Consider the following 26,784-nt stretch of genomic DNA (forward strand, 5'->3'; position numbering starts at 1 on the left):
TCTGAGGTTTACACTGTGGAAGGCTGTTGGCATGGGAGATTACTACACCTCAAGACCAAAAAAAATGTATATTAACTACAACAAAATCAGCAAATAATGGGATTTGGAAAATTGTTTAATGGTTTTATGTATTGAATGCAACAATGGTTTTATATATTGAATGATACAATGACAATATTAAAGATGAAGTTAAATCACAGAGTTTTAGTGTGTATCATCAGTGCACGCAGTGAGTGTGTCAACTGGCCAGTCAATGCTTAACCTCTTGCATGCTAAGCCAGTAGAGGGTAAGTGCGATGAAACTAAGACAGACAGTCTATTTCTTTGAGAAAATAAAATAAAATAATGTATGTACACTTTTCATCTTGYAAACTACTTGCAAGATCAAAATATCAAACAATTGCAGTTTAGCTGAACAGAAGATCAGCTTCCTTCATGTTTGGAAGAGGGATGGACAGTGTCACAAATATGTCAGGGAGGAGAGGTTTCCCTTGCAGAAGGGAGGTTTATACAGTACATAACAGTAAGGCTTTTTTCACTTAGTGACTGAGAAATCTGGTTTATGARTAAGTATTTTGTGTACCAGTGCATACTTGTTTTGCAGGACAATTTCTTACTTTTTTCTAAACTTTTTTTTTTTTTTCCTAATAACCTCACAATTTCAGCCAGTCCATTTATTTAATTGTGTTGTGTTCTAGCTTAAAGTCAAGCTACCTAACCCTGTCATTTTACCTTCTCAAGTGCAGTTCCACATTCAGAGTTATCAACCTAGTACAGTTATCACACAGTAATAATAGGCTACCCTAGCTGTGCGAGCAAATTTAATTAACTGCAGAAAAGGAATTCTCTGTACTTCTCAGCATTGGCCAACATCCAGAAATACATAGCTGGTATATGACTTTCATGCTATAGAAAATGCTGTAGAATACAGACCTTACACATATGTGTATAGGGATTAATCTGCATTGTCCTTTGCTTAGGAAATCCTGATTTAGTTCCCTTTTTAATGTCCTCTCATGGCTTCTCATCTGCTGCATTCATGCTTGGCTTAAATATTACTATAGATTTTACCATGAAAATGTATCTGAAATTTTAAGTGGCATAAATGCTAAAGGAGGTATCAAAAATGCCTTTATAATAATGCTATCTTCCTGAATGATGTTTCCAGCAACTTCAGTAGTTGGGGATGTTAAGTTGTGAAATACATTGCTTGTTAGCATGAATATGCCAAGAGTGAATGTAGTGGAACCTCAAAATTGGCATTCACCCCTCCAGCTCCTCCACATACCAACAGCTTCTGCTTTGTTCTGTCTGCAGCAAGCGCCCCACATCTGTGCCTGCTCCTGATGCCTGCCTGGCACATCCTACCCCTCCCTCTGCCCTGTGCAAAGCTTTCCAGCCACAGCTCCAGCTCCTTTGCAGCCTCTCGCTCCTCCACGTGTTTCTGTAGGCAGACACTAAGCAGCGCCTGAATTGCACAAAATGCCTTGGAAACACTTGTCTGAGTACTGTGCTTCTGACCAGCTTCTTGTAGGTATTCTGCATGTGGAGGGTGGAATAGTGCTTATTWTCAATCAGATTTACTCATTTGAAAATATTTGGCATTGCATTTGGGATTAATTTAGCAGAGAAATACAGCAATTTACTGACATCACACCCAGTACGAGTTTAAGCTGCACTTAGCAGAATAAAGCAATTGCAATATACAGCTGAGTCCTGACAGACGTGGTTCCTGTTACAGTCTCTGTAATAGGTTCACGAACATGACACTGGCTCAGCCCAGTCTCTAGGAAAAAATAAATGGCTTGAAACCAGCTCAAGGCTTTYGCTCTCTTCCAAGTGCTGTTATTGTTCAATTTTATAATCTCTGCAGGGCTGAGCTCTGAATACAGCCCCCTGCCCCTGCCAGGCTGACTAACGCAGGGCGACATTCACGCTGTTTGGATTAGTGCAATGAAAGAGCATTTACCCAAGCAGCTGAGCTGCTCAGCTGATGGAGCCCTTCATGGAAAACAAAGGCCCCGCTTTGGCCCTGTATGCCAGGATAAGTTCAGCTTTCCTTGCAACAGCTGTAGTCAGTCACTGTCCACATTCGCCCAAGCTGTGGAGCCCCTTGGAGAGCCACCTTCTCTCAGGGGTGGGTTTTGGCTGGTGACAGAGCGTCATCAGATTGTATTACAGGAGTTAATATGTGTCAGTTTTGATTGTCCTTGTAACATTATAGGTGTCTTTTTGTGTATGTTACGAATAATTTCTGCCTATATTATCCTGTTATTTTGCCCTATTCAGTGGGAGGAGCAGTGGTGGTGTTTTGTGTGATGTGCTGCGGGGGATCCTGAACCTTCTCTGGACCAGAACTCCTGTAGCATTAGATAGACTTTTCCAGCGTCGTGACTTTCTAACACCTGTCAACAATTTGAATACAATTCTGTGGGAAAGGGCATTCGTTAGCTCCCAGGCTTCCTTTCCATCACTTGCTAAGGTCTGCGGTAGGCAGTAAAAGCGCAATGTTAGAGTTCATTCTGAGCAATTGCAGGAACCTTTCATAACAAATACACGAGGCTGCTAATTGTAAAAGTGTTGGTTGAGAAGTTCTACACACAAACTGATGTGAAGAAAATGACACTGCAGAACCTGATAATAAAAACATATCATACATTGTTTTCTCTGCATTTTATTTCTATTCTGATCTATTAATTTTTGGATTAAGTGTTGTGYTGAAATTATTTTTCTTCTTACCTCAAGGTTGATGGCACCCACAAGCATCCCTGTCCCTCCACTTACCTATATGTAAGGCTTAAGATGTCTTACCTCTAGCTTATATACTGCATTTAAGTACCTAAAAYTAGTTTGGATGTGTCAAGGTTTGAAATAAGCTTGCTTTTTACTTGGAGATGGAARACATATTTTTACTTAGAAACTAAAGAATGTTAATAAGGACCCAGCAAATTCTGAAAATCGAAGAAAATAMCTGTCACTTGTTACAGTATTTTATCAGTAGAAGCTTGAAACTCAAGACTTTGGAGTTTCTATATAGTAGCCAAATTTTACTTCCATGCTTGTTCCCCCCTCCACTTCCCCCMAAAAATGTAAATATTGTATTTCTTATATGGAAAAAAATCTTTAGATGATGATTTAGTTTTACTAGAGTAAAGTTAGTAAGAATTTTCATCACAGATATATTTCGGTTTTATTTTAAATTATAAATGCCCTCCTGAATCAAGATGTGCACTATAGTGAGAGGTGGGGCTTTGTTGCTGTTATTAGAAATACTGGTCAGATATAGAGTCTTTCAGTTTGTTGTGCTGCTGTTTAAGAGCTCTCAGTCACTYAAATGATTTGGACACTGTTTCTAGAGCATAGTTCTTCCATTGAAACAAAGTCTTAGTGAGAAATGGCATAACATTTTTGTAGCAGTGTGTCACCGATGTTAATTCAGGGGCTGTTCCTAGGGAATGTTTCTGTGCTAATGAAATTAGTGATTGTCCCATCTTGACTCCCCTGTTTGTGTGCTTCTCAGAACTAATTTTTGCTGTTGCTAAGAGACCACAAGAAAATCTACCCTGAAAGGGTTTTCTCCATTAGCACTGATAATATTAGGGACTTGGGGAAAAGGCGTCTGAAGACCTACTCGGAACTGACAGAACTACCTAGATCTGGCAACTGGATTGAAAAGTGCTTTAAAAACACATCAACAGTGCTGCCATGTTTAATTCATATTGTAGATTAAATGAAAACAGCAAATCTTCTAACTGTTTGTTTGCTGCACTCTGGAAACGCACTGCGTGGCTGTGTGTCGTCCTGCATCTGAACATCTTTGTCTTACTATTTTTAAAGGATGTTGATATGAAACCTGTATGTCTTTGGTGACTCTGGTGTCTTCATTACAGGTGCTGTTGTCAGGACTGATTGGGGTAGTGTCATGGAAGAGGCCCCTTTCGCTTGTGGTGAGTGGCAATGTTGCTTAATTACGTTAAACGGACTTTATAAACATCAATGACCTATATTGACCAAAGTTTTCTCTGCAAGCAACTCCTAGTCATTTTATCTTTTTCTAGAGCCATGTCAATTGATTTTCCAGATCTAGGTTTAGTTGTCTTGCCCTTTTACAGTAATGTTGCAAATAATCTTTTTAGTAAGACTATAGATTGCAACTTCCCATTTTATTTGTGGTTCATGATGACTTCCTTACTGTTCAGTAGTAAACTGAACTCAGTTGTATACTTCTGAAGTAKGTATATGTGCTGCTGTGATATTGTATTATATGGACAAGCAAAAAATTAAAAACGAAAGAAGACTGTAAAATAGTCCCTTTTTTGGAAATGCCTTTCTGCTCCATTTATTACCGAAGATGTGTATGTCATCTTGATGTACAGATACAGAAATGATTGATTTTGTATATTTTTTTCTTATAATTGTTTTCTGCATTCACTTTGATTAGAATGTATCTGACATATGTTGAATGACATTAATTTTGTATGTATGATTTGGGAAATAATTCAGAATGCTGTTGTGTTAGAGAAGCATTTAGTAATCCTTCCTTAAACTAAAGAGGACAGTAGTCTGAGCAGAATAATTTATCCTGCTTCGTTTTTGTGAAGCGTGTTTCTCTCAAGTACAGGTATCCTCTTGATTTTAGAATATAAAATAGTGCTAAAATGCAAAAAGCACTAGTGATAATTAGACCTGCACTGTATATTGTATCATTTTACATATTTTTAATATAAATAGTGGGAAACTGGAACCCTTGCAATAAATAAGCTGTGGTGAAGTTTTGATTTATTTGCAACAGATATAACAAATGCTTTGGTGACAAATTAACACTGCRATTAATAGATCTGTAATTGATTGCCACTTATAAGCATATTTCACATGCTTATAAGGCTTCATAATGAAGCATTGATTGAGTAGAACTGAATTATTTGGTGTTGAAAACTGCTAGCTTATTTAAATTAAATAATTTAACTCCTTAAGACACTGTTACCTTTATTGAATAAATATAAACACTGGTTTGCTTTTTCATTATATAGACTTAGAAAATATAGAAACAAGAAGATATTCCTGTTTTATCAAATGCACTTACAGCACTTAAGATCTCCTCCTTTGTCTTGTTATAGTATGTGTGTGGAGCACTAATATATTACAAGGAAAACCAAGCTGCTCTTTATCTGTGAAACAGTTTTGAGCTACATTATGTGTTCTGCTGGGAGAGTCATGTAGTGACTTAATGAAAAGTAATTCATACTTCGTGTATGTGTACCAATAGAGCCACAATTTAACTGTTAGCACAAAGCAGTAGTAGATTCAAATAAAAAAAGATTAAACTGTGAGATAATTGTGTTAATAACGATATATTATCAAGTAAATATTACTTTTGAAAATGCATGTGTCTGTATTYAGCATTTGTAACATAGTTATATACGCCCAGGACACAGGAATGTAATTGAAAATATACAGAACTGTATAGAATAAGAGTTAGCTTAATTCCAACTGTATCAGTATTAGGAACTAAAACAGTAGTGCTAAAGCTTTTGCGATTTTCTTTTTTGTTTTTGCTTTTCRTAAATAAGATTTCTTTTTTGCTGTAGAAAAAAATCTTTATTACTAAAATCCTGAATACCTGGATATTTTAGATGCAGCCATTCCTTCAGATGTTGATTCTTTCARTGAAATCTGAACAGGTGCTTGTGTAGCATTCAGTAGCATCATGACAAGATATATAAATGGGAGGAAATATTAAATGTTAGTAGTCTTTCAGAACAGCTCACATTTCTAAAATTTGTTCCAGGATCAGTTATTCCCAAGAGTTAAAACTGGATTATTGTTGTTCTGTATTTGCACTCCTGATTGTATAATAATCAGTTGAAGGAAGGAGTAGAGGACGGTGTTTTTGCCTCTCTGTAGTGCAGCTGTGCAATAACCAGTGCTAATTGATCGTTTTGCAAAGGTTGCAGTGTCATTTTTCCTTGTTGATTTGTAGATACCTTTTAGCCACATGTAAGCACTATGACTGTTCTGATTAAGCATTTAATARTTAAATATTAATTGTATGCTATAACTTTGTATGTATGACTTTTTAATGTATGACTTTTTACTTTCTGTGAAAAATACGCAAAGTCCCAGCAACAATATGATGAGTTGTATTTCTTGCAATCTGCTTGTACAATATATATGCAAATATAGGCTCAGCAGTTATCTTTTTGCAATATTTATAGTTTTATCACTAGCTGTATAATAGATTCCAATATACATTGCTTGTTTTTTGCAATGTGTTTCATAATACAGCACTGAAAAGGGCAAAGGCCACCTAGAAAGATAGCTTCACTATTTGAAGCCATAAAATAAGGTTTTATAAAATTAAACCTTAAATGAGACYGCAAGCTGTACTGTTTATGGGGTGTTTGAAAACTGGGCAAAATGATGCTTCTTATTTCTGAAGGCGAAAAGTTGCAGAATAATAAGCACAGATGGTAGTTATCAACAGTTGGGTTTTGACGGACTCTTAAGAGGAATGTGTTACGCAGCATTATCACAGCATGTTAGAGGTGGTTGTGTGGTTTGCCACTTTGGAACCAAAGGCAAAACTGAGCACAGTTGGGTGTTTACAAAGCAGGGAGGAAGTTCTGCTGTGATGCTCATGTGCAGAAGTATGTAGAGGCTTCCAAGGCAGAGCAGTGTCTTTGCATAGTTTAATCCTCTAAAGGATTCGCTAAATTATGTTGATTTGTCTGAGCTTTATTTGGTCCCCATCTAGCCCTCTGTTGCTTATGTTTCCAAATCACTTTACATAAATGAGTATCTCTGTTATCAAACTGTATTTACATTTTCTAAAGGAGTCATATGGGAAATGGCGGCCTTATTTTAAATTACTTCTGGATTAATTTCAAGCAGTATTTTTCACATATAATATTCAGATGTTTCTGCATTAGACTCTGCATTTTTAATTATGACATCTGAGAGAGTTTGTAGTGCTCTGAGGAAAAGTCCCTTATTTAGACACTAAATCCTGGGTGTGTCAGGAGGACTGTGTTGAGACAGGAATTTGCTTCCACATGGTCTGAACAGAGATTATTTTCTCTCTTGTTTGTACCCTTTAGAAATTAGTAAAAGCATGCATTCTGCTGCTGAAAGATTTRTTAGGCTTTTAGTTTAGAATCAATGGAATTAAACCAAGGAGATGATATTATTGTAGTAATGATGATCAGAATTCATTAAAACAGAATACTGCTTATCCAATAATTTAAGAATTAAAACGCATCTTGGGTACTTGTAATTTGTAATTGTGTTCCAGTACAACTGTAAAATCCCCCTCCCTTCCTTTTTACAGCGTACAAGCATTTTTTTCCTAATTGCAAAACTGAGATGTCAGTATTATGGTTAGGTTTCTACAAACATCCAAATTTGCAAGATTCCTCAATCTTGCATTGAATTCCATCTTAATAGTCTTTAAGGAAGGAAAAAATAACTATAGTGCAATCAATGACTTTTCACTTCAATAGAATGAGTAATTCCGAAGCTACAAAACAGGAATTAATTTTATGCAGATATTCCTGCGTAGTACGCTTGTCATTCAAAAACTCTATCAGTACACAGTAATAGGTATTTTCTGGCATCTTTAGTTCATATATATACATAGTYGTGTGTGTATTTTCTTACAAATGGGCAATAGTTGTTGCTAATTATATATAGATTTTGTACCTTTACAACCAATTTAAATCTGTCATTGCCAGGAATCCTTAGAGGTTTTGTCTTTTTTTTCACTCATTCATGAAGACAGTTAARATTATGTCAGGAATCATTGCTTTCTGTTAACATAAAAGCCCACAAAATGAGGCCAGAGAAATAAAGAGAAGAGAAAAATAGTTTAAAAAGCAATTAAGTTTAAAATATCTGTGGRCCAGTTCTGTGCTGCTACCTTTTATTGAAGGCAATCGGCAATGGTGAAATTGGTCCAAATGGATCTTCCCTTCTGGCCTTTCCTGGCTTGAAATAGGGGGAAAATGTGCTAGCGTGCACATCCGCAGCCTTGGGTAACTTGCTTGTAGCAGCTGCAAGGTTGCAGAGCTGCTCTCTGCAAGGTTAAGGGAAAGGTCTCACAAGAGGGAAAGAGCTTGGGTGGCTGCTGAGACAGAGCTGCCTAATGCAGAACTGCACTGTATGCTCTGGGATTTTTGGCTGTTAGAATTCATGGCATGAATGAATGGCTTTGGAGCGTCTCGGACTGCCCTCTAGCAAGAATCAGGGAAATCCCAAACTGGCTTTGGTAGAAAATACTGCTCTGGGGCCAACTCAGTAGTTTGTTGCAAAATGAGAGCTCTTCCATAGAATCCAGGGAAATATTTGAACTATTTGAATATTTGACTTTTTTTTTCCAGTAATAGGTAGTAGAAAAGATCTGTACCTGTTGTAAATAGAAAATTATTAGTGATTTTAAATAAACATATCTGCACATATACCAGCTACATAAAATATATGGATACATAACACCAGTTCTAACCTTACAGATGAGTGCCAGTTACCATAAACAAAAACATGACTAATAGGCAGATTGGGTGTTAGTCTCATTTGGTCTGAGCTTGATTCATCTAAATTGCTTTTTTTTTTTTATTTGTGCAGTACTTGATATTTTATAGTACTACACATTTTTAATACTTTTGAGATTTTAATGACTGCGAATTATTTGCATGACAGCTTTCAGATTCCATCTTTCTCATAAAATAGAAATTACTAATATTTTTTTCCAACATATCTGTTAATATTCAAATCTCTTGAAAGACTTAGTTGAACAAGTTACAAACTTGTAACCAGTTTTTAACCACTTGTACTGCCTGTATTTCTCAGTCTTTCTGTTTTTTTCTTGATAGGTTTACATTTCCTGTGTTGGTTTTGGTAGCGATAGGAACATTTTAGCTTTTGTTCTCTGAAAGTGTAGACTTGAGAAAAACTTAGAAAGAAGGTTGTGGCCTCTACTTGCTTTGAGCCAAACTTGTAGTTGCATTCATTTGGGTTCCAAAACCACACTTTATGAGACTGTGAGCTTTACATATAAGAGTTCATCAGCAGAAGTATAGAAGAAAAAAATAGGAGAGGAATACTAATTGTTAATTAATGCTTTATATAAAGACTAAGAATACGAGTATGAGTATTTTTCTCATTGCAGTTTAAATCTGCAAGTTTCTTTTCTGTTATCCCTGAACGTCGCTTGTACAGACAGGAGTCTTTTTACAATGAAGTTTAGTGAGAAATGCAAACTATAAATGGAAGTGGTGAAGAAAAAGCTTATTTAAGAAAGGAAGGAATGTAAAATTAGACTGGAGAGAGTTTCTACTTTAAAATTAGAGGTAAAGAAATCTGTCATGTAGTCAAGTTATTGCTTGTTAAGTTGATTTGGCATGCTACTCTGAATTGAAGTGGAGAGCTCTGTAGAAGCAGAAGTCTATTTAGATTTAGACCACATACATTTAAAGTCTAAATTTTTCAAAGTTCACCATTAATATTTTCTTAATCACTTAGTCATCAGTTATTTCCTTTATTTCTCTAAAGATGTCATAAAAAGTATTTAATGTGATTTCAGGCCAGCTTTTCACCAATCTCTTCTACTTTGTTTCTTACAGCATTGCATGTTACTTAYTTATTTTCAGATACTTTTCTTTCCAGAATGACTGAAGATTGAAAATAGGTTTCACTTTATATACTTGTAGAGAAAAAATATTATTACTATAGTGCTTAAAAAAAGAAAAATGGTTATTTGTTCTCATTAGTCACTACATGAAATCTTTTATTTAAATTTTATTATTAATTAATTTTTATTATTGCTAATTCCCATGTAATGTTAAAGCTATGTATGAAAAAGGCTTGTGTATATCCACTGTGGCAGAGTGAAATACAGGTGTGTGTTTCTCTGTATTTTTTAGAAGTAGGCCAGTCTATTTCTAATCTGTCTTGTGCTATCATTTTTATCATATATAATGGAAAGACCAAATTCATTTAATGCCCTCTATCAGTTTACTTGCAAATTCTATTTCCACATCCGTCTGTTATTTCAAAAATATTTTATTAGCAAAATTTCATCCATATATTACATGATCCTACCTTCCATTTCTTGCCTTAAGGGATTTTGTCCATTTGACTTGCTTCATTTATTTAGTATACTTAAATCAAATTTAGGATATAGAATTATGCGTGCGTATTTCTGACTTCATGCCAAYTGAGATGTGTGTTGATGTAGGAATTCAAAAGCGGGAATGAAAATGCTGAAATATTAAAATGTAGAAGTGGWGAGTTAAAAACAAGATATTGAAGTCAGTGCCTTGTGTGTTCTTTAATTCACCTAAACCCTAAAGTGTTTTCCCTCTATTTTTAAGTTATTTTTGAGCACCTGTGCCCATAGTCTGTCACACACTTTGGAGAGTCCTGCAAGGGTTGCCTTTCCTCTTGATCCATTCTGCACCCACATGAAACGTGTGCCACGAGCACTGGATCTCTCGTGTTTTCTCCTGAGGAATTCAGGGTAATAAGTGCTCAGTTCCCCCCAGGGGAGAGGGATTCAGGGAATACTGTTCTTGGACTGGAAACTTTATTCCCAAGAACGTGCTGAAAGCAATAGGAGAAAAAGAAGTACAGAACTGCACTGGAACAGGATTGGTTTAGACTTTTTTAGYTACTTCCTGATCTAGTTATCCCAAACAAAAGTGATGGTAGATCTTTCACTTTCTGTTACTTTCCATGGTTTCTGCTAATTATTAATATTTATTTTTCCTTTTCAGTAGTATTTTCTTAATTTCCTTTTGTACACTTTCTTCTGATTGCTTCCAAAGGCTTAGAGAAATAACCAAGTATATGAGAAGCAAGTGGGGATTTCTTTAGATTTTTGTTACATAAGTTACCCTGATGAATAGCATAGCTAGGTAAAAAAGATAAATATTTCATATGAATATGCTATATTTAGTGATTAATTTTTGTTTTTATTTTTCTGTTAAGATTTGGGTGATCAGATTTTACTGGGTCACTTCTCAAAAAKTAGATTTCAAAGGTGAAAATATAAAAGTTGAATTTCTTATTTGATGTGCCTACAGAACATGCCCTACTCATGTTTTGTACAGTTGTTCAGAAAATGAAAGTTGTCTGATCAATTGCACTTGCACCAATTTAACCTGAACTTTTGATTTTGGAGGTTCAGACTGTGATTCTTAATTGCATACATTATTTTATTTACACAGATTAGCACAGAGTTATAGGGAGGAATGATATTTCCTCCAAATGTTTAAATCTTAATAGAGCAATTAAGCTTAATTGTAACCTTAGCTTAAAGTGCTATAAACTCTGGATGCAATTTCTGGATGCTATAGAATGGCCTTTTCTGTTGCTGTGTTGGCATCATAAACTGGGGATTCCTCTTAGACAGGAATCATTTCGGATGGTAGGTGGCAGATGAGATCACCTCCTTTCTGAGATGTCCCTCTTGACATGTTGATATGCCTTTAAATCTGCAGCTTTTTCTTTTGTAAGGAATAGAAATTTTAATTTTTATTTTTTAATCCGTTCTTAGCTTGGGACACTGATGCTATCTCATTTCCTCTTACTCAAGCTGTTGGTCTTGGATTTTCTCCTATCCTTTCTGTTAGTGCGTGCATGTGTGTGTAGGCACAAGTGTGTGAAGTTGGGTCTCCGGGGTAGCCTGGAAGTTTCATGGGCCCAGTCAGCTGTTTTCTCAACATGATCCCAATCTTGAAAGTTTGCAATTAGAGTGTGTGTAGATGCCATTTACATTTATGCCCCACTGCTTTTTGCACATAGATTAACATAAGCACGTAGGTCCTGACAGGTGCTCTCTTGCCTGTGTTGGTGTCTCCAAGGCCCCCCTCTCCTCTAGCAGAAGGATAGRTGGATGGCACAGCCTGCCCCAGGGCCATTCTCTTTCTTTGCTTTCCTTGATTGCTTTCAGAATTTACCTGACCAGAGAGGACGATGGTCAGAATGGAGAAATACACAGTAAAATAGCAAACTGGAAAATAAAGAAACAAAACTTGAAAGGAAAATAAGGGAAATAGAGGTGTCCCTGGAAAGGGGAAGAAAAAGCAGGTGTCAGACATGGAGAGTGAAGCATCTGTTTAGAATGAATTTTCTGTGGCCCCTTCCACTCCTTAGCATTTTTTGCAGCATTTTCTTGCCCGGGTCAGTCTGTCCCCAGCTCACTATTACCTTTTCCATGGGGGCTGCCTGTGCTGGGGCCCTGCCACCCCAGCTGTCACCTGTGAGACCTGATATCCCCCGTGCTGCAGGGCCGCTAATCAGCAACCCTGGGGGCAAAAGTTGAAAGGAGGGAGAACAGCTTTTCCTGGAGGGCAGCCGCAGCCTCCTGGGGCATACCCCACAGAAACAAGAAATGTCTTTATTACTCTTAAACAGCCTGTGCTGCCTCCTGCCCCTGTGGCACCAGGTCACCGKGGCAGTGGCATGGCAGCTTGCCACCCCCCAGGATCCGTGCTGCTGCTTAAGGGCAGGGTATGGCACAGACGCTAGATTTGCCTCTCCATCAGTAATTCCSCTGTTCTCACATGCCTTCTAAATATATCTCTTAATGGTTCTTCCCTCTCATTTGCTCTTTCTTTTAGAAATCGAGGCTGCAGCCCATCTGGTCCTAGCATTTTGGCAGCCCTTCTATGCTCTAATTTCCTCAGCGCTTTCTTGGCTCACGTCCGCTTTCCTTCAGTATTTCTTCTTCCTCCTTGGGAAATTAATCTCAGCTTCTGACATCTGCCTTGCTTCCTATGTAAACACTGAAGCAAATAAATTATTTTTGTTTAGGGATGTGTCTTTCTTTCTCTTTCAGTAAAATACCTCGGTCTCTCCGCAAAGGCCTCCTTTATAGAGYTCCTTTGTTTTCACACGCTAAAAATTTCACARTATTTACCTTTGCTTCTGAGACATCCTTCCTTTTAGTCTCTTTCACAGTATGGATATTTAGTCCCTTTCCTGTCCATAATTGTACTATTTGAAGCTTCCCACCATCCAGTCACTGGGAAACAAAGAACCACATAATCTTTAACTACATAATCTTTGATAATAGAACAGTCCATTATGCCATTACCTTTTAGGCATGGCTATGGATAAGTGCATTTCAAAAGATGAATAAAAGAAATGTTTGTTTAACAGTATCAGCACAAGAATATGTTGTGCCTTTCAAAGCACTGTCTGCAGAAGAAAAGTGGACACCCATATTATAAAACGACACTTCCATTAAAGTTACAGGCTGAATTGCTGCTGTGGTGTTTGTGAAACGTTTGAGGAGGGCGGTGAGAGCCTCTTGTTGGTTGAGTGGAGTTTCATGGATGTGCAGGGGACACGGAGGTCCAGGGGAGCCAGTGGCCTGCTGCAAGTGAAACTGTGCAAATCACACTGAAAAGGATTTTGCAACAGCTAGCACCAAATGTGAAACAGGGGAAGGGCTCCAAAGAAGAAAATGTGGTAAAACCTATGGCAGACAAGATTACTTTGTAATTCTAATATTTGGGCAGCGAAGAGCGAAAAAGGAAGTTGTTTCAGTTCCAGCAGTTCAGATAGTATCTGTAGAAGTTTCTAAAAAATGGAAAAGGGAGCAAGATACAATGTCCAGTGCACTTTATCAGAAATTTTCTGGAGGTAATGGGAGATGATTCTGATATTCTTAGTTTTCACATTGTAAAAATAAAATATAAGAACTTTGGGAACTGGCAGTTGACGTAATGTCAAGAATTTTGAAAGCATTCTTACAGCTGAAGAAAGCTAGATATGAGCTGTGAGAGTATGTCAATATGTTCAAAAATATAAATACACATATTGGTCAAATTATTTGTGAAAAAAGTTATTCTGTTTAATTTGCACATTTCTGCTGGTTTTAAAATCTTTACATTGCAGAGAACCATGAAGAAGTGATTACACAAAGAGCTAATAGAAGATAAAACATAAGGCTGTTTTCGTATTGCTATTAAGGCAGATGTATTTTCAAGATGTGTTTTCTTGACTGATTTAACATCTATTTGTGATTCATTTCCTACTGAGGATCTACACCTACTAGATTGAGACTTCCACTGAACGCAGTTGTGTCCTGCTTATTTACAGAGTGTAAAGCATAGTCATTAYAGAAAATTCGAAACTGAGGACTTGAATTGCCATCTTAACTGGATTCCAGACTGAGAAAACACGTATTTATGGTTCAGCATTTTGCTGCTGTGTCACAATATTTAGTTGTTCAAAGTGTTGCAAAATCTTTGGGTGTAGATCTGAAATACCAGAAACCAGAATAGACGATGCTCAAGTTAACTGAGTTTAATGTTCTGATTTCTACTGCTACAGTGGAAAGTCACACTCTTTTAGAGGTGAAACTACCACTGAGTGTAGCATGTCTTTAGATATATGCATAAATCCTCATCAGAATAGTCTGATTTTATAATTACCATGCTGAAATAACTTCTTGCCCTCCATTTTGTGGTTGGAAGATAAGAAGATTGCCATGCCATTTTTGTCTTCTGGGTTAACTCTGGTTTGGTGGATTAAAGATGCAAACCAGCATGTAGCCCCAGGCAGTGTGGCGTGTTGTGGGACAGAGAGCACTGCTCAGGTTGCAGGAATAGTGGCTGTTGGATATGTTTGGGTACGGAGAGTTGAGAAGAGGGGAGGATTTATGAAGCATTTCTGTTTACCAGTTCATACTGCAGTAATGGGTCTAGAGCTCTGCACAAAAGTTGGCTACAGCGCTGGGAACTTGAGTTGTGCTTTTTGATGCACCAGTCAGCAAGTCACTGGTCAGTCTTGGCTCACCAGGATATTTGTGCTTTGAATAATGTGTTTTAGCCTTTAAAGGCAAGAGACAATTAATTTGGTGGGTTTTGTCAGGAATTGGCTTTTTGTTTTGGCAGTCAAATGAGGTTAAACACTTGCTGGTCTTTTGAGATGTCTTAATAGATTGCCACTTGTATTTGGCAGCTTATATATTCTTGAGCTTAAATCGTTTCTGGCATCTGCAGTTTGCGCTATCAAGATGATGAGAACTCATGATGAGRATGTGTTGTAAGTTGGCATTTTAGATGAAAATTCAGTCCATCAGAATGATTCAGTGGCTTTACTCCATTTGAAGAAACTTGCAGTTTAGACTTTTATAACACAGTGATTTCAGCATATGCAGCACTAAGTGACCWCAGCAAACTTTGAGTATAGTTCCAGATACAGTACAGAGGTAAGAGAATCATTGCAATTCCTTTTGTATTATTAATCTTATTCGGCTCAGGTTAGTCATTCGTGTGTGTGTGTGTGGTTGTTTGTTTATTTACAAGTAGCTTGGTTTTTATTTTATTTTTGGCAGTTGGTCAAAGTAGAACTGAAAATAACCTGAAAGTGAAATAATACATGCTCTTTTTTTGTCTCCTCCTGTGAGAGCTACTGATTTACTTTCCGTTACCCCTTGTTGAGTGGGTTGACTCTTCCTGTCTCTCCAGCACTCTTGCAGGAAGCATATATAGCCCAGCCAGACATTTGTAGGATAGGAAAGAGCCAGGAAACTGCCCCTTAAGTTGTCTTCTGATTCTATTTTACTTCTATGTAATTGTTTTGAACCCAAATTTTATTTTCTGTAGTGGCACCTCCTTCTCCAATTTCACTAGAAGTGAAAATGTTCCCAGAAAAATTGAATACATGAATGGAAAGCATGAAGTGAATTGCTACTGACATGAAGTGTTACTTGGACGTGACTTCCTCACGAAGGCAAATTCTGCTTTCCCAATACTTCATTTCCCATCTTGAGTCCATTTGGAGACCCCTTTAGTCTCCTGGCTTTCATGATAATGATTCTTAACATTACTATGTTTAGCATTATTGTAAATTATTACGTTATAGTAATAATCAGTGCACTAAAAAAAMCAACGTTCCTGTCACTTTTACCCACTATCAGTCAGTAGAGCCATAACTGAGCAGTAGTAGTAAAAGGTGCTGCTGCTTTTCAGAGGTCTTCAAGAATCAGGAATACTCCARGTTGTTTCCTTGTCATCCAGCAAAGGTAACTCATGATGCACTTTCTTTATTTTTYCTGGAGAATTGATACATCCAAGAGAAATTTGAGTTACTGTTATAAACACTGAAAAATCTTTAAGAACTCCACAGGATTATCTTCAGTCCTCTTTCACTCTCTTGAGGAATAGATATTTCTCTAGCTAGAGTGCTTTTAATTCCTATTGAAACAGAAATATGTACTTACCAAAAAYGTGCTGTGATTACCTAGTATTTTAAACTGCAGTCTTTCTAGTGATTGTTGTTGGACTTGAAGGTGTGCTTTTGTGTTTCATACTGTCAGTGGCTTTCCTTCTTCAGATTTTATTTAAATGAAACCAATTTTATCTATCCAGGAATATTCTCAGGACATTTATTCATGAAATTATTTCCYGCCTCAGCGTCTTTTCCCTAGTTTTTTTTTTCCTTTATCACTTTGCAATGTGATTTCCAAAATGGTTGTGTGTGTGTGCGTGTGTGTTTTAATATCCATCACTAAATTWAAAAAGTTATAAAACCATACTGTATCTGCTTGCCTTGCATTCATGTTATAACCTATATAGTCCTATCAGCATTTTCTGTATTTAGCATTTTGCTTTCTAAAATAAATGAATGACAACTGTCGGGAATYGGTAGGAAAAATTTAATGCTTTCCTAGTACTAGTAAACTTGGAGACATGGTAATAGTGTGTGTTAGCCTGCTGTATGCATAAGAACCTCAGTAGAGAATCAGCAGAATTGTATTAACAGCACTTTATTTGCAGCAGAAGAACATTGTACAGGTTTTCTTGCATGCTTTTTGGGGCTACAACAAAACCCCAAATGTTTACTTTCAAGATTGTGCTCTAATGGCCCTTGCATAAAAGTGTATACCAAATAAAAAGGATCTATACAAAATGGTTTGAAATATTCCACACTTAGCATTAAAGTGGCAAAAGACTGAGAAACGCAGAGCAATGAGCTAAGTATCCTCCTCACTTCATTGTTTCTTCTCTCCAATTTTTGCATTTAACATTTGCACATATGGACAGAAAGGAGAAGCAGAAACTAACTCATGCATRGAGCTACAGAAATATGTGTACACATATCCATACATGGACAGATACACAAATGTGCCTCCTGTGCAGGACTGCAGGGGTTGTGTAGGATGGGTAGGAGTAAGCAGCTGCTAGCAGGGCCCAGTGAGCAGCTCGGGGCCATCGCTGCCAGCAGCGAGCAGTTCTGCATCATAACCAAAGCTAGAGCCAGGCCCCTCCACAAGGGTTTGTGGAGCAAAACATGTTGGTTAGCGCTTACCTGGGACCGCTGAGAAAAATTCCTGTGCAGGATGGGTCAGAGCACAGAGCACGGTGCACAGAGCAGCGTGGCCGGCGGCAGAGCGGAACGAGGAGGAGCGCTGCTCACGCAGCTGCTCGCTGGCGGATGCTGCTCTGCAGCACCCTGCGTGGAATCAGCCCCGTCCCTCTGCCTGCCTGGGCCTCTCTGAGGGGCATCGCCTTTCCCTGTGCTGATGCATCTCCATCRGATCATGTTCCAGAGCCTTCTGTGTGCGATTTCTCTTTTAACAGACCGAGCTCTAATGAGATGACATTAGAAATACCTTGGAGTAACTGCTGTCCATACTTTGATGCCTTACATATTTCTCCTACGAATTTTGTGATAGTGAAAATGCTGTGCTGTTGATGCAGTTTAGCAGTAGCTACTTGCTTAATGACAGAAGCCGCCTTTCTTAATGACCAAATGAAAGTGCTCCGGTGTCACAGATTTTAGAGGGATCACATGATTCCTCACTAATAAGAGTAACCTCTCATCAATAATTAATTACTATTATTTTGGGAAAGACAGAGATGCAAAATGGCTGTGCCTCTGACCTTTCCAACCTGCCTCTCTCTAATTATGYCGCTGTCAGGAGGGGCTGCTTTTACAGCTTTTTGATGCCCGTCCTTGTCAGCAGGACAGCAGGTGCTTTTATTTCCTCAGAGTATTTTGCTACAGATGTTGTTGAAGGTTAATTTACACAGAGCAGGGTTACAGTGGGACCTCCATTTGTTCTGCAGGTGAATTGTTGCAGCAATGTGACACTGGCAGAAGCCTTGCCAGGGTGTGTATGGAGGAACCCATTCAGAGCTGCTGTGGAAGTGTAAAGTTGCTCTTACCTTCCTTCCTTATAAAGTGGCTGGAGTATTAGAACGTTTTCCCTCAGATAATATGTTTAAGCAGAAACTAAGCTCTGGGATAGCTGTGGTAGTTCCAACTTTGGAACAAGGCTTTTCTATTAAAAAAGCAATTGTATTTGGAGTGTTTATAATAGATACAAACAATGCTGCTTCTATCTGACTGCAAAGCTGCAACTGGCCTTTTGAAGGATTTCAAGTTTACAAGGGTTTGRGTGGCATTAAAATAAGTTAGGTTGTGTTCTTTGCTTGTGTTCTTGCTTCAAAGTGGCATTTTAGGGTAAAATTCCCACATATGGATGTCTCTAAATAGAGAAGCCCTGGTCTATAAATGGACCGTCAGTGGTTAGAATTACACAGTGGAAACTGCTGCACAGAAGCATGTATTTATGGTTCAGCATTTTAGTTGCTGGTGTGTCACATAATTTAGTTGCTCAAAGTGCTGCAAAATCTTTGGGTAGAAATCYGTAAGAAAAGAAGAAGAGATGAGAAGAAGTAAGAATAGATACTGCTCAAAATAATTATGAGTTGGGTGCTGTGATTTGCATTGCTACAGGGGAGAGCAATACTGTTTTAAAGGTGAAGCTATCACTGCTTGTAGGATGTGTCCAGCTATATAGATAAATGCTAGTCAGAACAGAAGGAAGGAGTTTTCTGCATTCTCATAAAATCTGCTGAAAATCCTTGTTTGAGTTGATATTTAGGAACCTTAGTTTCAAAGATTTTGAAAACAAATGGTGTGAAATTTAGCATGGCTTTGCATAAAGCAGTGTTAATACYCTTGCCTTCTGTCTGTTTTTCCCACAGAGCAAGTTGATGTCAAAGCTGTGTGGAGTGTATAAGGCTTCCTTCTGTAAAGTACCTTTTGCAGGGCTGCTGAAAATCCTGCTGCGTTTTGCTCTGCCAGAATTTATCCAGTTGTTGCTACAGTCAGCACCCCTAACAAGGGCRGTGTGTAAGGGGTGGACAAATGGAATAAAATATGAGTAAAACCTGCAAGTTATTTCTGGTCCTACTCTCCAGAGAAAAAAAAGGGCAACAAATTGCAGAGAGGGGTACAAGGAGCTGAGAATCAAGTAGCTTATTTACAGATCATGAAAAAGTCTTTGTCTGTGGCACACACGGAAAACGGTCATTTCGGGTGTTATTCAGATTATTCTTAAGCATAAGAGCGTATTCTAAGGTCTTTACAGATATGCCTGGGGACTAGGCTACATTTGGTGGAATGGTTCACTTGGAGGCCTCTGATACTCTGGATAATTTATAGTAATGAAGAGGATAATTTAGAATTATCCACACTGGGAGTATTAATGATGAAAACATGGAGAACAAACTAGATTTATTTATGAGCAGTGGGGATTGAGGAGAGTTTTCTGAATATATTCACCTTTTTCCCTTTTCTTTTGTAATTTGGACTTCTTTGATTTCTTGGTTGTCAGGAAACAATATAGGGTTTTTTTTTCCCCATATGTGAACATGGAACAAAAAAGAATAGTAGTGCATTAACCTGTAGATATCGTTTAGGCAGAAAATCTTTGAACTTGAATGTTTGTGGTGAGCACTATAAGAGTATGTATACTGGCAATATATTTCAAAGAACTACATGTATTGGTAAGTAATTTTGGTTCTTTCAATCTTAATTAGTTATTATCTTTTCAGAGGCTTAGTCCACATTTTCACTGAATAATCTAATCATAAAATTAATGCTGTGTCCAGTTTCATATTTTGGCAATTTTTTTAATAAAATGTCACCATTTTTTAGCAGAATTTTTGGTACGTTAGTGGTATTAGTTGAGCAGACTGCTCAAAAAATGTAGAAGAACGTGCTGGCAGTTATTTGTGTTTGAGTTGAAGCTTCCTTATTGTAACTTCCTTACTGTAGAAACATGAAATTAAGGAAATAATAGGGAATTTCAAAGTTACCACATGAGACAAGTCATCTGAGTGCTGCCATTGTGTGTATATTCATAYTGAAAAGGTTAATTATCCTTTACCTTTTCTAGTTGTCTCCGCTATCACAAAAACATTTCTCAGACAAAAAATTTTTAAAGCAGAGTTTAAAGCTTTTTCTACATTAAAAGAAAGTTACATTAAAAGAAAGTTACCATGAAAACASTATTTGTTTTTCCTGAAATCTGGTCCTGCAGATAATGAAATGCAGTTTTAGGGCTGCTGAGCTACCTTACCTTGGTTTGCCCCAGAATCTTCAGAATTCCTGTATTCCTGGATCCAAAGATACGGGAGAATACTAACATTTTAATTGGATTTTTAGGATTTTTTTTTTTCCAATCAAGAGTATTTTGTAGCATATGTTGTGGAGAAACTGTAGCTCAATTTTAATATCATTAGTCTATTGATAGAAAATATTTTTTTTTCCTTCCTATGCTGTTCCTGTGAAGGAACACTACATGCCTTTCGTGGTTGATAGGAATTCTTTACAGAGCTGTACTCAGGGTGAAAAAACAGAATATGAGTTTYGGGTGTAGGAGTTTTCCATCATCTAATAATGTAGTGGCACTGACATCAACTTCTGATGATCTTACAACTTTAGCAAGTCCTTCTAGCTTCTCCACAGTTTGCTTTAACCTCCCTGTGCTTCTTCACACCAGAAGGCAGGTCTCTTCGGCGAGGCTTTCCACAGCACAGCTACTACACCGCTCCTCTGCCAAGGGCTGCCCCATCTTCTTTGCTTCTCTCTCTTGCTCAACAGCCRCGTTTGTGCACAGATGTTGACCACAACAAGTTACTAAAGACCAAAAAAGTAATTTAGGGAGGTAGTAACAGGGAATGAAAACTAAAACGTCAAACYACTTCTGGTAGTAGGCTGATAATAAAGCAAAATTGCAAAGCTATTCTCTGTGAAACATGTAGCAGCAAAATATTCCTTTCTAAAGGAGTGAAGGTGGAAATGAAACCGGGGGTGTGTTCCTGCACTGCGCAGGGGGAACATGGTGCCTGAGCGCTACAAGCAGCGCACAWGGGGAAGAAGAATTCTCTGCTGAGAATTGATCTGATTTGCGTCATATTAGAGTATGARTGCATATATGTTTTATTGATTGAGGAAATTAAGATGTGTCTCATAAAAACTCTAAATCTTCCTGTGTCAGTGGTTAACAGCAGTCTTTATAGCTTGATAGAAACACAAAATATCTTTTCCCTTATTTCGTGTTTTCAGTTACAATTCTCATTCACATATTGAAACAAGACTAGTTSAAAAAGTAACAATTAGCTACTATCAGACCACGAATAACCATTTCTATTCCAGGTAGTTGGCTGTTTATTCTGAAGGGGTTTGATAATGAGACTCTCAATAACAGTAAAAAATGTTACTAGAAGTAGGCTGAGGTTCTTTCGRCGTTGCACAAGATTTAAGGCACTGTAGTGCGTTTTAATCAAGTCCTGTTTGGATGCAGGAACTGTCTTCTGCAAGGATAATGTTCCCTATTTGTGCTTTTTGAGAACTAAAACAGTTCCCGAAATGTGAGTGAAGTAAATGATTTTGTCATAGATGTATTAGAGCTTCCRCAATACTTTGTTGGAGCATAAAGTCAGACAAAGTGTTTGTTGTGGWGGAGGGGAGGAAAAACAAAAGTGAGAAGTGTGTATGCTTCTGAAATGAAAAATAATTTCAGAATATCTCCCTTCACTGAAATGCCAGTAAAATTACTTTCATGATTCCAGGGCAAATCATTATTGTAGGTGACAGTGCTGAAGGAAGAAATTAAAAATTTCAGAAAGCAGATCCTGGTAATGAAAATCTGTTGTGTGATATGATTCATATATGCAAATCTGCTCCAAAAACAGGTGCAGCTGACTTCTAATTTAAAAAAAAAAAAAAAAGGGGAGTGGGGGGAAGGGGAGGATAGCTATTCTTCAGGCACTTTGCAATGTAGAGACATTGCAAAGAATCTGTAATCTACCCAAATTCTGCTATTGTAAATGACTTCTGCGTAATGATATGACCTTACATATCAAGAATTGGTAACCGTGGARGGTTCCTGACAAGTTTTGTGTCACCGTTTATGTCTATAATGAACCAGAAAATGCTAATTTATAAGAGCAAATACTTTTTAAATTGATTTTCACTGTTACTGTGATCTCCTTCCCACATAGGGCTAGCTCAGATTGCTTCACAAGTGTCAGTAGTTTTGTCTTGATGAAACTCAGACTCCAAGTGTCTGAAAATGATGTATTTTTAAAAGCCAGTTCCTTTCATAAATGCCAGATTTTGGAAACAAATATGTGTCTCTCTACCAATCAGTTGGTTGAGGTTTTATATTAGACCCTGTTTAACCTGGCTTTGGCTATGAGATTCAGAAGTACATGAAATTTTCTGTGAAATTTTGGTTTAAGGAAGCATCAGAAATAAAAAATACTAACATAGGTGTTAGACTGTTGGCATGATTCATGCTCTACTGCAATATAGAGAGATTTCTCGTGATGTTAGGGTTCAATACAAGCCTTATTTAGTTCTAATATTCTAATACTTGCAYTTCATGAATAATATGTGGGACCTGAAAGAGCAAATGAATAGCTCATAGCATCATAATCTTCGATGAGGAACAGTTCACCTTTCTCTCTATCTTCATTGTAGTGTGTCTCTGCTAGTAAAGCATTGTATTATAGCAAGCCATTTCAAATGATTGCACCCTGAATAAACCTTTGTGTAGTTGGAAATGGTCTGCTTATAGGTAGTGAGGAAAAAGTACCATCTGCAATTTTCATTTATTATTCTGGGAGGATACTGACTTCTTGAAATCACTAGTTGAAAAGTCCTTGGATTTAGACAGCATTAACTTGTACTGATTTGTTCTTTCCACACCACTTCTGTTTTGTAATCAAGGAACATTTGAAAATAGAGCATAGGCTTTTGCGTTGATGTGAACATTCCTATGAATCTATTGCTATTACACTTTTAAGATAAGAATTTTAATTAGACTTAAATATTGGAGAATATATAATAACTTSAGCTGTTAAGTGTTTGAATGTCATTTTTTTTTCAGAATATGCAACTTCATTGACTAGCTTTTTCATTCTTGAGATGTTGATCTTTGTTTTTAACTTGGTGGTAAACATTTTCAACATATGAACTTAGATAATATAAAATGCAGCACAAATTAGACATTCAAAAAATTCCCAGTTGTGTATCCATCTAAAACAATAGCTAGCAATTAAGAGCTTTGAAATTTAATTGTGCAAAGCTGTTACAACATCCACGTGAAAGAACGTATAGGAGCCATTTCAGAGTTTGTCACTTAGATTCACTTGGAGTTTATTACTTAGTTCATCTGCAGGTAGCTCAGGGGATATGTGCGTATTTGAAGAGTGTCACTGTATTATCAGATGTGAACAGGCTGAAAAGCTCTGTACGCTGTGTTGGTGTTTGGACTTGAYGTTTTTGACAGTACAGAGTAACATCATCTGCTGTATAAAACACTTGTGGATCCATAGAAAGGAGCTAAATAAAACAGGTTTGTCTGAGTTTAGTGGGAAAGAAGTAATTACAGGCTGTTGAAATGATACAAATGCAAGAATTTAGAAGATAGGACACATGTTCTGTATTGCATTTTCCAAAAAATATGAGCTTGGTAGTTTTTTAYACTGACTTGCAGACCTGTGTTTATTAGGAATGTTTTCAAGAAAGACAAGATGATCTATTTATAGCTGCATTTATCTTGAAATAGTCTTTGTTATTACTTTAAATGAAGTATTTTCCTAAGAAAATAGTTCTTTATGTATGTGAYCTTAAAAAGATAAAAGTATTTACTAGTTAGAAGACTCTCCAGGCCTTGTAAGGAATCAGCATAACAAAACTCGGCGCAGAATGTCATGAAAGGAGAAAATGATGTTTATTTACAAAATCTGAGAGTTGATGTAGTCACTCACGCTTATTCTCTCGTATTTGCATCCTTGCAAGCACCAACATGTGTATGTGCAAGCGGTCTGTCCAGGACCACGTGTGTGTGACACAGAGTTCAAGGGATCCGGGTGAGTGCGTGCCCGTGCTGTCTGTGGGACTCCTGCTTGATGTTGAGAAGGTAGTTCTCTGGACAGGTATTTTTATGCCTACGAGGAGCTRGCAACTCTTGTGCGATGACCCTTCGCGTCAGTGTCCGGCCTAGTTCAGTCACAGTAAATCTTGTGCACAGTTGTTGCCACTGCCTGGCTCTCCTCGTGTGGAAGCTGCTGCAGGAGGAGGAGCAACATGTGCTACCTTTGTGGGGAGTCCTGCTTACAAATCATCTCGCCTCGTGCCTTATCAGTGTAGGACCTTTCAGTTTGGACACAAACAACATGTCCCTCAGCTTTATTGCTGGGAGCAGGGTCCGGGAAGGGGATCTGTCCTTATCAGCACAGGCCATTCTATGAGCCTGTTTTGTGCCATTTCCTCCGGAGCTTGCGCRTTTCCTTCCACCCTGCATTCAGGTCACTCTAGAGGTTTGATTACAAATCTCTATGGAGTTCATGTCAAAAAGCTAGATTGTAGATGTGAAAGAAAAATTTAGGAGACAAAACCTTTTGAATGCATCCTGGAYGGCTTTCTTATCCTGCTCTGTCTAGGAAGTGCATTGGGGATTCGTAACCTACCTTAAGAGTGATTTATAATTCAACACAATATATCTCAAAATCCGGACACATGTGTAGATGTGGGTTTTATACAACCACGGACTTTAGGCAATATGTTGCTTTTTAAATGTTCGCTTCCATATTCAAATTTTCACAGAATTGAGTTTAAAACTTGTCTATATCATATCTCTTGTTTTTTGCTTTTGTCTTTTTTTTTTTTTGTATGCAAATACTCAGTTCCCTTCTGTTGTTGAAAACGTATGCATAGTCAATATTGGAATAATCAAGATACAACACAAACAACTGTATCTTTGATATACAAAATGGAAACGCAATGCAGTAATGGAAATCAAAGGCAGAATCTTTTAGCCTGTATGAGGGAGGGCAAGGGGAACACGTGTGGTCCTGCGCTTCCTCCTCTCCTGGGGAGCTCCCCGGGCCTGCCGTGGCCTTGCCTGCTTGCTGAGGAGGTAAAGAGCAGGCACCAGCGAAATTAAAGTGAAATATTCCTCACTCTTCCGTGAAATTTTGATAAGTATAGCTTTGCTAGCACGTCAAGGGAAATTATGTACATGAAACATCTATATCATCTGAAAACTACATACAGAATCATATGTGAAATACTGCCTAAATCAAACATCATTTATCCCTTTCTTAGAGGAGCACAGCAAGGGTACTCCATTAGGCCATGGCTTTAACCCGCCTTCCCATTGGAGAGCTTTGCTTCTTTTTAGTGAAGAGCTACTTTGAAGGCTTGATCTTTAAATAGTTTCCATCTTAAAAAGGAAGTTAAGAGAAGACATAGAGAACCCACTCAATGTGAGCTGAATCTCAGAAAATATTGAAAGGACCAAAGGAAAGAGGCAGACTAAGGTCGTGAAGAGAATTAAGCTGATTTATTGTTCCAAGTGCAAGATAACCTCTCAGATTGTGAATTATTGTATCAATTTTAATCATTGCCTCAGAGCAGAACTAATTAGTTTTGCAGGATTAGTTTAGGGCTGTGGTAACGTATAAGAAGGAATTAATCCTGCTAACTGCTTGTCGCCACAAATCGATTGGCTTCTCCTTCAGTCAGTGCACTGCCCCTCAGTGCCTCTAAGGCTTTTGGAGCCTAGTGGCACTAACACATTGTACTGAATTCACACAATATTGTTTTGGTTACATATGGTAGCTAGAAAGCTAACGAACATAAGAGTGTTGTTGAGCAGCCGTATTAAGGTGCCATGACTCATTAGTGTGTAACAGCGAGGCTGCGTTTTGTTCAGTCTGAGCTCTGGGCCTTGGTAGGTTGGTGTAGTCATTGGGTTAACTTCATCTTCCACGCTCCCTTAATAGTGCAGCGCTGCTCCTGCGAGTGTGTCACGCCCTGTGTGCTTAGCACACRTCACCACTAACTCATTTTCTGGGGAAGATTTTAATGTGGATATTAGACATACTTGATTTCATGAATGATGCATAACTAACTACTATAGTCTTTCATAATGTAGTGGGGGCTGTCTGTTGCAATCTGTCATGACTACTAATTCAATGGGTTTTAGATCTTTTTTTTTACATTTACTGCCTCTACTTTTGCTTCTATGAGAAAAGACTGGTTTATAAAAATCTTGAACACACTTTCTAATGCCCATTAGTATTTGATATTTTTTTTGCCTCCTTCTCTCTGTGATGGCTACTTGCATGACTGTGGACTTCTCCTCAAAAGTTGTGGTAACAGCATGACAGATTTGCCCTATTTTGTCCATTCTGTTGATATTTGTCTGAGAAACTTTAAAGATATTAGGAATTTAAAATTTCTTTTATTAGATTGTATTCTGCAAAAGCAAGACAGTTGCAAAGGGCTTGCCGTGGACCTGAAAAATTTCCCTTCTAGCTCTGTGCTGAGTCCAGCTTAGGTGTTGCCTTGCCTGCGTTACTGAGAAGCAAAGCATTAAATAGCAAATTCCAGAGGTGTAACAGAGAACTTCAGTATTTGGTAGGGRACCCTGTAGTTGTTGCTCAAGTCTGGAACATGCTACTGCTG

At 37.8% G+C, this 26,784-nt stretch overlaps 1 protein-coding gene across 1 annotated transcript in view; it reads left to right on the top strand.

Moving 5' to 3' along the window:
• Nucleotides 1–3,896: 3,896 nt before the first annotated feature.
• The window catches only part of FAM189A1 (family with sequence similarity 189 member A1), a 59,898-nt gene continuing 37,010 nt past the window's right edge, over nucleotides 3,897–26,784 (top strand). Inside the window, exon 1 of the mRNA XM_026052364.1 lies at nucleotides 3,897–3,947. The gene's annotated coding sequence lies outside the window, so the exon portion shown is untranslated. The remainder of the gene's footprint in view (nucleotides 3,948–26,784) is intronic.

The sequence above is a fragment of the Nothoprocta perdicaria genome, unplaced genomic scaffold (assembly GCF_003342845.1).
Source record: "Nothoprocta perdicaria isolate Ctin4 unplaced genomic scaffold, notPer1 scaffold_113, whole genome shotgun sequence".
Classification (NCBI taxonomy): Eukaryota; Metazoa; Chordata; class Aves; order Tinamiformes; family Tinamidae; genus Nothoprocta; species Nothoprocta perdicaria.